We start from the raw sequence: 11037 nt of genomic DNA on the forward strand, positions 1-11037 counted from the left end.
TCTCTCTCTCTCTATCCATCCATCTATATCCAATAACATTCATGTACTATTAATGCATTCAGTAACCTACACTTCTTCCCCGGAGTTGTCTGTGCTTTCTCATCTCACAGGCAATCTGGGCCTGTAGACGTCCGGATGACAGATTCCAGTCCCGGACCTTCTAGCTTCAATGTTTATTTTCAATGTGCTACTCTCTCTCTCTCCTATTCTTCCTCTCTCTCCCCTCTACCCCAACCGGTCGAGGCAGATGGCCGCCCACTTTGAGCCTGGTTCTGTCTGAGGTTTCTTCCTGTTAAAAGGGAGTTTTTTCTTGCCATTGTCGCTAAATGCTTGCTCATGTGGGAATGTTGGGTCTCTTTATAAATTAAAACTTGAAGAGTACGGTTTAGAACCTGCTCTATGTGTAAAGTGCCTTGAGATAACTTTGTTGTGATTTGGCGCTATACAAATAAAGATTGATTGATTGATTGATTGATAGTTGCTCAAACTTCTTTCCTGTAAGACAGTCATGGTGTTACTCTGTCTTGTACCTACAACAGTTTCAGATGCTGATCAAGAACTTGGCCTTCAATTCAATTCAATTTATCTTTTTGCAACCTCTGACTTACACCAAACTTACATACAAACATACAACTAGCTGGAGCTATAAGGTGTGGGGCTTGTAAAAATGCAGTCATGCAATGGGTAAGAAATAAAGACATTTTATGGCAGATATGGATGATCCGAACCAATGAGAACCAGGGGCTTAAACTTATTCATTTAAGGCAACAGTGATGGTAATGCTGTCATAGCATTTGAAGAGTACTCCATAAAATTCAAATCTTGTGCAGTAAGTGCAATTTGTACCTGATATCTGGATGAAGACTCACCAGCTGGTATGGTAAAGGTGACTGATTCTCCTTTGGCTTGCACAGCTATGGTGTTCAGAATTAGTAGAATGGGAATGACTGGAGGAGCCACTTCTGGAGTTATGTACAGGCCTGCAAAACGTATGTTGTCCAGGTTGATCACTCACTTGTGAGGTGTCCCTGGGAAATTGAATTGAGAGCAACTGGACTAGTAGTATAACTTGAAGACGTTTAACCTCTTACCCAAGAGACTTCATCAGTTCATGCACGTCAGACTAGTCTGACTAACTGGTGATAACTATGACCTGGACGAATGAGAACATTCACAGACACTGATGAGGTGATACAGTCATTGTGATACGCTGGAGGATGCCTTTCTCATTGGCCCCTGCTGCCTCCTGGTGGCATTACTTTTGGCTTGGTTCCTAATTGGTCAGTCAATGTAGCTGCTAAAACTCAAGATTTTTTAAATTTTTGTTTTTGAGAGTTAGCCATGGGCACTAGATAGTGGCTTGGTCATTGTTATCTATGCTCATATTATTAAAGTCTCATTTTTTATCCAGCTTCAAGGATCATTTGTTGTAGAAGAATACACTGAACTTAATGGCTATAAAGACAGGAGAAGCAGTCAGCAGGTTCCATTTCAAAGCATTCATGATTCTTTCTTTCTAATCATTTCTGTGTGTTCTTTGACTTACAGATCATTCCAAATGTTCAGTTAACCTCTGTGTCTGTTAGGAGAAGGTACATAAATGAGAATACCACTGCAAAGTTTATGTAGGCTATAGCTATGTCACCAACTGTGAGTGCAGAGTCAGTTGATGAACTCCTGGATAATTTTAACTTGAAAATCTCAAATGTCATGGATGCTGTTGCACCTGGTAAACACCATGGAGGAACACTATGATGGTAAAGGCTTTGAAAACAGAATGCAGGAAAGCAGAGCGTAAGTGGAGAAAAACTAAACTTCAAATTCACCTTGACCTCTACAAACAAAGTCTTTGTAATTTTAACTATGAGTTACTCAAAGCTAGACAGCGACACTTTTCTGAAATGATTAATAAAAACATCAACAACACTCGCACTCTGTTTGCTATGGTTGATAAGCTTACAACCCCCCCTAAACAGACAGCTCCAGAACTCCTTTCCACAGATAAATGCAATGAATTTGCTTTTTCAGTGAAAAAATCCAGACCATAAGGTTAAATATCAACACAAATCAACAAAACAATAAAATGATGCAATCCCTAAGACCTCCCAGGAATAACTCAACTGTGTCAGAATTTAAAACAGTTGATCAAAAAACCATAGAGGAAACAGTTCAGCATCTAAAAGCATCAACATGCTGTCTTGACACAATGCCATCACTTTTTAAAAACTATTGTGAACTCTGTCCAAACAGATCTGCGACAAATAATAAATAGCTCACTTCAATCAGGCACGTTTCCTAAACCCCTAAAAGTAGCTGCCATTAAGCCACTCTTAAAAAAGAGAACGCTGGATGCTTCCATGTTAACCAACTACAGACCTATCTCAAATCTTCCTTTTATAGCCAAGATCATTCAAACGTGGTTTTTAATCAACTCAGCAATTTCTTGAACTCCAGTGGACATTTTGACAAATTTCAATCATGCTTCCGACCTCACCACAGTACAGAAACAGCTCTTATTAGAGTGTTAAATGACATAAGGTTAAACACTGACTCAGGCAAGGTGTCAGTTCTGGTCCTGTTGGATCTCAGTGCTGCGTTTGACACTGTGGATCACAGTATACTGTTGAACAGGTTGGAAACTTGGGCAGGACTCAGTGGAACAGTCCTAGAATGGTTCAGGTCCTACTTGGAGGAGCGGAGCTATTTTGTGACCATTGGAAGTTATGAATCCGATCGAGTGGCTTTGAGATGTGGAGTTCCTCAGGGGTCGGTTCTTGGACCCCTTCTGTTCAGTCTATATATGCTGCCTCTGGGTCAAATTCTGCAGAACTCTAATGTAGACTATCACAGTTATGCAGATGACACACAGATATACCTAGCACTGTCCCCGGATGACTACAGTCCAATACAGTCATTGTGTCACTGTTTAGAGCAAGTAACACATTGGATGAACCAAAATGTCCTTCAATTAAATCAGGACAAAACTGAGGTAATCGTTTTTGGCAATAAAGAGAAGAGGATTGCTGTCAGTAAACATCTCGAGTCACTCTCTATAAAAACTAGCGACCAAGTTCGAAACCTTGGCGTGCTGATAGACTCAGATCTGACCTTCAGCAGTCATATCAAATCAATCACCAAAACAGCCTTCTATCAGCTGAAGAACATATCCAGAGTGAAGGGTTTTATGTCTCAAACAGACCAGGAGAAGTTGATTCATGCTTTCATCTCCAGTAGACTCGACTACTGTAACGGTCTTCTGACTGGACTCCCACAAAAAAGCATTAAACAACTGCTAGTTTAGGTCCAGAATACATGAATGACATGTTAGTAGAATATAAACCCAGTAGAGCTCTGAGATCTACTGACTCAGGTCAGATAGTGGAGCCCAGAGTTCATACTAAACATGGTGAAGCAGCTTTTAGCTGTTATGCTGCACACAACTGGAACAAACTACCAGCAGAACTGAAATCAGCCACAACTGTGAATATTTTTAAATCCAGGTTAAAAACACTTCTTTTCTCCTCTGCTTATGATTGAGCTCTTTCAAAGCACTTTAAATTGTAATCTTTCATTTGCACTCTATGTCCTTTTAATGATTTTAAAGCAAATCATTATTTTATGCTGCAATCTTATTTTTAATGCTCTATTCTAGTATTTTATTTATCTCTCTTTCTATGTTTCTGTACTTTGTTTTTATTATTAGTGTGTGTGGGGGGAGGGGGGGGGTGTATGTGTTTACTATAATTGGGTTTTATTTTTATTTCTCAAATTTTATTTTATTTTTTCAATTTTTTCTGTTAAATGTTTGTTTTATATAAAGCACATTGAGTTGCCACTGTGTATGAAATGCGCTATATAAATAAAACTGCCTTGCCTTGCCTTGCCTTTCCTTCAGTGAGGTGTTTTGAAAGAAAGTAACATACAAAATAAATTCAATCACATTATTGTTAATACAAATCAATGAAACTCATTCAGTACATCAATAGATTAAGCAGGTAAAACGACAATGGGTAGGAATCATTAAATGGAAAATAAAATGAAATAACTCTTTCAATGCACTCAGGATCAAAGAACAAAGGAAAGAGATGACCTCCTCAACTGAGGTGCAAATAGTGAATGAGATCAGATCTCTTTGGCCATAATCCTGCTCAACACCTCAGTGCTGGAGTGGAAATGTAGCTCCCAGCGCTGCAGTTGGAGCTTGACAATATAACATAATGGAACATCCCATGAGAGAGGTTAAGAATGGTTGCCAGTGTCACTGTCTGTGAGCTGATGATTCACAGCATGGACATCACACTGTACAAGGAGATGATGTAACAAATGATTGCATCTCTACAGGATGACCAGCAGTGGTTTGGTATGATATATATAAAATTAATGTCCTGACTTCTTTGAACAGAAATCCAAATTACAGTAAATCCAATTAAAACACCCTGATGTGGCAAACATATGTAAGATTCATTTCCTTTTATCCCTTGGCTAAAGCCAAGGCAGATCCAGCAACCACATCCTAAATCAATGTGACTCACAGTCTCTCCAGATGAATCTCAAGAATCAGTTTTATTTGCTCTGGAGATAAAGGCCAATATGTGCGGGATTAGAGCAGGAAGACACAGCTCTCTCAAATTTATACATGCCTATAAAATGTGCTGCCCAATCCAACTACTTGATCTGCGCTCTATAAATAATGTCCATAAAGGTTTGAACAGGGTTCCATACTTATACTTGTTTATTTGACAGTAAGATGTTAAAGCACCACCGCTAAAATAAAACATAAGCAACTTCATGATTGTGACATTACCATGTATGACCTATCATAAGGCCATAGGGCCTTAAAACAGGTAAGGTTATGGGTACAAATGCTGCGCAATTTATGGTGCTATTAGAGGGCACAATCCATTCTTTGTGGATTTGACCCTTTTTGGTGACATCTCAAATTGAGCCCTCAAGACACTAAGATTCCAGGCACTACTAACCCAGGAACTGAATCCCCAGAAGAGTCGCTACTGTCAGGTCATCTGGAGACTTACTGATCAAGTAACACCCAATACTGTTCAACCTCAGATCAGTACTGCTTTACAAACACTAATCAGAGTAAACCAAATTATTAAACTAACAAAAGATGGCTGTCTAGAACATTGGACAAATCAAACCAAAGCTCAAAACAAACTTAATTGCTATCTGGCCCTAAACCATGAATATAAGTCAGCAGAGCATCTCTTTACTATAAGAAATACAAAACAGACAGATCATAACCAAATACAGACTGAGATGGAATGCTTAAAGAAATTTGATTTGTAAATCCCAAACTTCACAAAACTAGTGTGAAGCAACAGATTCTATTGAGAGAGAGACATGTAGCATACTTAGCTGCACAATGTAAATGGACTGTACTTATACAGCGCTTATCTAGTCGCTATGACCACTCAATGCTCTTTTACATTACATGTCTCATTCACCCATTCACACACATTCATACACTGATGGCGGGAGCTACCACACTTTGTGTCAACCTGCTCATCAGGAGGAAACTAACATTCACACACTGATGGTGCAGCCATCAGGAGCAATTTGGGTTAAGTATCTTGCCCAAGGACACATCGACATGTAGACTGGAGAATCGAACCGCCAATCTTCCAATCGTATTGGTGGACGACCGCTCTACCTCCTGAGCCAGAGCCGACTACATGACACAAAATGAAGGACACGATTACAAAACATCACTTAATATGACAAATAAGTATCCTGGCATAGCCTATTATACACATGCTTATATTGATCTAATCCATTGAGTACTTGAAGGTGAAGGTCATGTTTTTGTTGTATAATCTTTCCTCTTTAATACAACACACACACACACACACACACACACACACACACACACACACACACACACACACACACACACACACACACACACACACACACACAAACACACAAAAAGATACATACTGTATAAACTTATATTTGGACGTTTGTGATTTTATCTAATATTGTGTTATCACTAATTAGTGGTTTCTCTGTATTGTTGTGTTTGTATTGTTCAATTTGTACTTTTCGCAAAATTGTGGTTGTAACTTTCATTCCAATAAAGCCTTTGAGTTGAAATTTAATTAAATGAAGAAACCATTTATCTGACTAGCAATCTGTTTGGAGACAAATGAATCAGAATCAGAAAGAATAATCAGAAGAACAAAGGTGTGTCCAAGGGTTCAGGAGTGTACAGAATAATGTAAAACTGAGTGAGAAAGATGATTAAGGCACACTTAAGGGAATTTCTTTGTTGTTTAATATCTCTGCAAATGTAATTCATATGCTTATGAAACATATTTGTCTATGCTTGTCAGTAGAACAATGTCTTATTGTTTGCTCAGAATTGAGACAAAGTTTGAGACACATGAGATATATTTGCTTTTAACATCATCTTTCACAAATACACAGCATTGATGTCATGAAAAGATGAGCTTACTTATTTACATAGATCATTTTAATCAGTATTCTTTTATTTCATATGTCCACACGGAGGATTCATTCCAAATGTGACAAATGCAGTCTATTTGAGGCCGTTTTAGCCCTCAAACCATGATTCTATTCTATTCCACAGAAAATAACATGCATCACTGACTCAGTCTTCACCTCTGTCTGGCAAAATGATTCATTAAAATTAATCATTTTAATGCCTTCAAGAAATTGATTGTATAAGAAACTGTTGAGTGACTGTCAGTTCTCTGACAGTTAAATAAATATTTAAGGAAAAATGTTGGGACCCAAGATGACCCTAATCATAGTTCCTCATAATCATTTATTGATCCCATCAGCTATTGGACATGTGCATGTTGTTTTTGTTTCACGAGTGATGATAATTTACCACAAGGGGGCAGTCTATAAGTGTAATTTGATTTTCTTTGACATTTCCACCACCAGTTTTGACAGGTTTCCGCTTGTTACATTAAGGGCCCTATTTTATTTATCTATAGCGCATGGCCTGAAGTGCGCGGCATGTGCCTTGTAGGCGTGTTCAAATCCACTTTTGCTATTTTAACGGCGGAAAAACAGTCAATGGCCAGGCGCAGGGTCCAAAAGGGTTGGACTTAAGTCCCCTCATTAATCATAGGTGTTTTGGGCGTAACACGCAGTAAACCAATCAGAGTGTTATCTCCCATTCCCTTTAAAAGCCAGGAGCACTGTCACTTTGGCGGATTAATATTATAACGGAGCATTTGTCAAGCAATGTGTTTCAAGAATATAACATGAGTTACTTTTGCTGAAAACAAAGTTGTCTGATGAGCTGCCAACCTCACATTTAATTCATAAAAATGAAAAAAAAAACAAGAATATGGAGTTATAACCAACCAGTCTGACGAGTGTAGAGGTGTGTGTGGTTATACTGCAGCAGCCTGGTGTCATCAGCTGATTTAATAAACAGTGAATGGCTGTGTGTAAGGCACTGTGCTCTGTGCAGCATCTCAGAGGCTGCAGACTTATCAACATGTCAGTCCTACAGTATAAACAGCTGTGGATAAGAGACACTGTAAGAATCACATATTCATTAACAGATTAATACAGATGTTTAAACCACAGATGTTCAGATGATTTTCTTGTTGATAAAATCACTAAGTGACAGCGGAGCAGCTTTCCTCCAGAAGCAGACGTTGTTCTGAGAGCCATTCTCCACAAAAACACCAACAACTCACTTTGTGCTGCGTCTCCTCCCATCAGGTAACCGTGCACACAGCTACACCACACAGACATCGTGGTGCTTTTTTTTCGTTTATTTATCTCTTAATTACAGTCTTAGTTCTCTTTAAAAATCATTTTGGTCAATCATGTAGTAACAGGTAAACTCAGCAGGGTTTTAACTGTTGAAAGTATGGATGATCCATGTCATCTTTTTTTGTTTTACAAGAAACATCACCTGGATGCGCTGGGACGCATCATCAGTGTTGTAACCTGGGGTCAACAGGTGTTTCGGGTCTCACAACATACACCCTCGCCCAGGTGACCCGGCCGGGGTTGATCAAGCCCCAACCTGCGTCCCAGCAGCGACCCACGGATCAGCCCTCTTTATCTAAAGCCACCTTGTAGCTTTCTCTGCGGCTTCGCTTGCGGATTTAATGGCCCTCTTCTTGGCTGCTCCTGTCACGCCCAATCGAGAGAGGACTTTGCAGAGTGAACGTCCTGCAAAGCCTCTGCAGCTGACCTCTATGGGCTCGTAGTATGTTCTCCAGCCTCTGCCCCTGCACTCCTCCACTAGTTCCTGGTACTTGGCGCGTTTCCTCTCATTAGCTTCCTCTATGCGCTCTTCCAAGGGCACTGTAAGTTCCAGCATGATCAGGTGTCTTGAAGCTTCAGAGGTAAACAGATCATGTCTGGCCGGAGCGATGTTGCTGCAATGTGTGCTGGGAACTTCAGCTGCTTTCCCAGGTCGACCTGCAGCTGCCAGTCAGAGGCTGTGTGGAGGAGGCCTGTTGTTGTCTGTGGCCGAGCGCAAGGCTTCTCTCCAGCCTTCACAAAGGGGTTTGCCCTCTTCGGAGCTTGATGGTGCTTGCTGGTGCTGATGGCTGAGGCTACACTTTCTGCAACTGCCTTAAGCACCTGGTCATGGCGCCAACGATAGCGGCCATCTGCCAGGGCCTTTGGGCAGCTGCTGAGGAGATGTTCCAAGGAGCCTCTTCCAGAGCAGAGAAGGCAAGAAGGTGTCTCGCTCTTCCCCAAACGTGGAGGCTGGCTGGGCTTGGCAGGGCATCATAGACTGCTTGCACCAGGAACCAGACCCGATGGAAATCTGCCTGCATGATGTTTGACCAGGAAATCCTACGCTGCAGCGCACTTTCCCACTTAGTCCAGGCTCACTGCTGCCGAAGTCCTACCGCTCTGCTCACTCGCTCTTCCTCCACACCAGCTCGAACCTCTTCCTGGAGTAGGTGGTGTCTCTCCTTGCCCTGGGTCTTGCTAACTTGGGTCTTTGGGAAGTAACCCAAGCCTGCTCTACCAGACGCCAAGGTGCCCACCAGTGCCTTTTGTCTAAGGCGTGATTCTGCAAATTCCACTCCCTTGTCCGCCCTCCATTTCCTTCCTGTCCTGACCTCTATGCCGGCTGTTGACACTTTGCAGTCCCTGGAGTCCCTGTACTGTAGGCTTCTCTTGTGCGTGCTACCTTGAATTCTTCAGTGAGGCCACTGAATGGTAGCTGCAGTGTGTTACTCGTCCCATACAGTGCTGCGCTGGAGAGGCTGCGTGGAAGACCCAGCCACTTCCGAAGAAAGCCACTGATCTTCCTTTCAAGGGACTCCACGGTTGTCATAGGGACTGGATAGATCAGGAGTGGCCACAGGTCTCGGGGCAGGATGGAATGCTGGTAGATCCAGGCTTTAAATCTGCCAGTTAGGCCAGACTTGTCAACCTTGGTTTCAGCCACGTGCCGAGCTGTTGCGTGGACTTCTGGATGGCGACGGTGTCTTTCAGGCTTGAGTCAAAGAGCTTCCCCAAACTCTTGACCGGCTGCTCTGTGATGGATGGTATGACCGTTCCTGAGATTGAGAACTGGAACTTTTCAGTCACCTTACCCTTCTTCAACACCATGGACCTTGACTTAGAGGGCTTAAAACTCATCCTTGCCCAGGTGATGAGTTTCTCAAGTCCTTATAGGATCCACCTGCTACCTGGGACCGATGTTGTCATGATGGTGAGGTCGTCCATGCATGCTCTTATCGGGGGCTGTCGTACACCAGACTTGTTCAGGGGCCCTCTGCATTCCACCTCGGCTGACTTGACCACCATGTTCATGGCAAGGGCGAAAAGAACAACAGAGATGGTACAGCCTGTTATTATTCCTTTCCCCAAACGATGCCAGTCTGATGTTTCTGACCCAGAAGTGACCCTCAGCCTGAAATTATTGTAGTAATCCAGGATCAGATCCTTAATCTTACTGGGAACATGGTGGTGGTCTTGTGCGAGCTCGACCAGCTTGTGAGGTATAGACCCGTAGGCGTTGGCCAGGTCCAACCACAACACTGCAAGGTCTCCTCTATTTTCATGAGCCTCTCTGATGAGCTGCGTAACTACACCAGTGTGCTCCAAGCAGCCAGGGACTCCAGGAACCCTGCCCTTCTGGACAGAGGGGTCGATGTAGTTGTTCTTGAGGAGATACTCGGTCAGTCTTCTGGAGACGATGCTGAAAAACACATTTCCTTCTACACTCAACAGTGAGATTGTCCAGAACTGGTCGATGTTTCTCGAGTTCTCCTCTTTGGGGATCCACACTCCCTCCGCACACCTCCACTGGTCAACAACTCTCCCTCTTCTCCAGATCACCTTTAAGGTCTTCCATAGGTGCTGGAGAAGCTCTGGGCAGCGCTTGTAGATGAGGTAGGGTACACCACTGGGTCCTGGAGTAGATGATGATCGAGCTGCCTTAATACCTCCTCCACCTCCTTCAGGCTCCCTCAGATTGAACTTTGTTGTTGGGGGGGCGGGGTTGATGACGGATCTGTTGGCGTCAAGATCTTGTTCCCTCATTGGGTTGCTTAAGGGGTCCTGGAGGAAGCGATTCACTTCCTCTGTAGAGCACTCAAGACCGCCGCTGCGCTTCTCCCCAAGCAGTCGCTTCGTAAAGCCAAAGGGGTTGGCAATGAACGCTGCTCGCTTCCTGACCCTCCCTTTTCCCCACCTCCTGTACCACTCTGCTCTGCGAAGGGTCATCAACTTCTTCCGCAGGATGTTTTTCAGTTCTGCCAGTGCCTGCTTCTCCTCGTCAGTAGATTTCTTGTACTGCTTCTTGAGGGTTCGGAGCTCTTGACGCAGTTGGTGTATTTTGGTGGCTCACAACATATTTTGGTCTCACAACATACACCCTCGCCCAGGTGACCCGGCCGGGGTTGATCAAGCCCCAACCTGCTCTCTCAATAATATGAGTTAAATATTCTTCATAAACTGTTTTAATCATGTTAACCTTTCATACAGTTGGTAGGACTGTCCGCAGGGACACTGTCCAAGGTGCTGAACCCCCCCACCCAAAAAGTGGAAGGCTCATTC

The sequence above is a fragment of the Scomber scombrus genome, chromosome 10 (genome assembly GCF_963691925.1).
Source record: "Scomber scombrus chromosome 10, fScoSco1.1, whole genome shotgun sequence".
Classification (NCBI taxonomy): domain Eukaryota; kingdom Metazoa; phylum Chordata; class Actinopteri; order Scombriformes; family Scombridae; genus Scomber; species Scomber scombrus.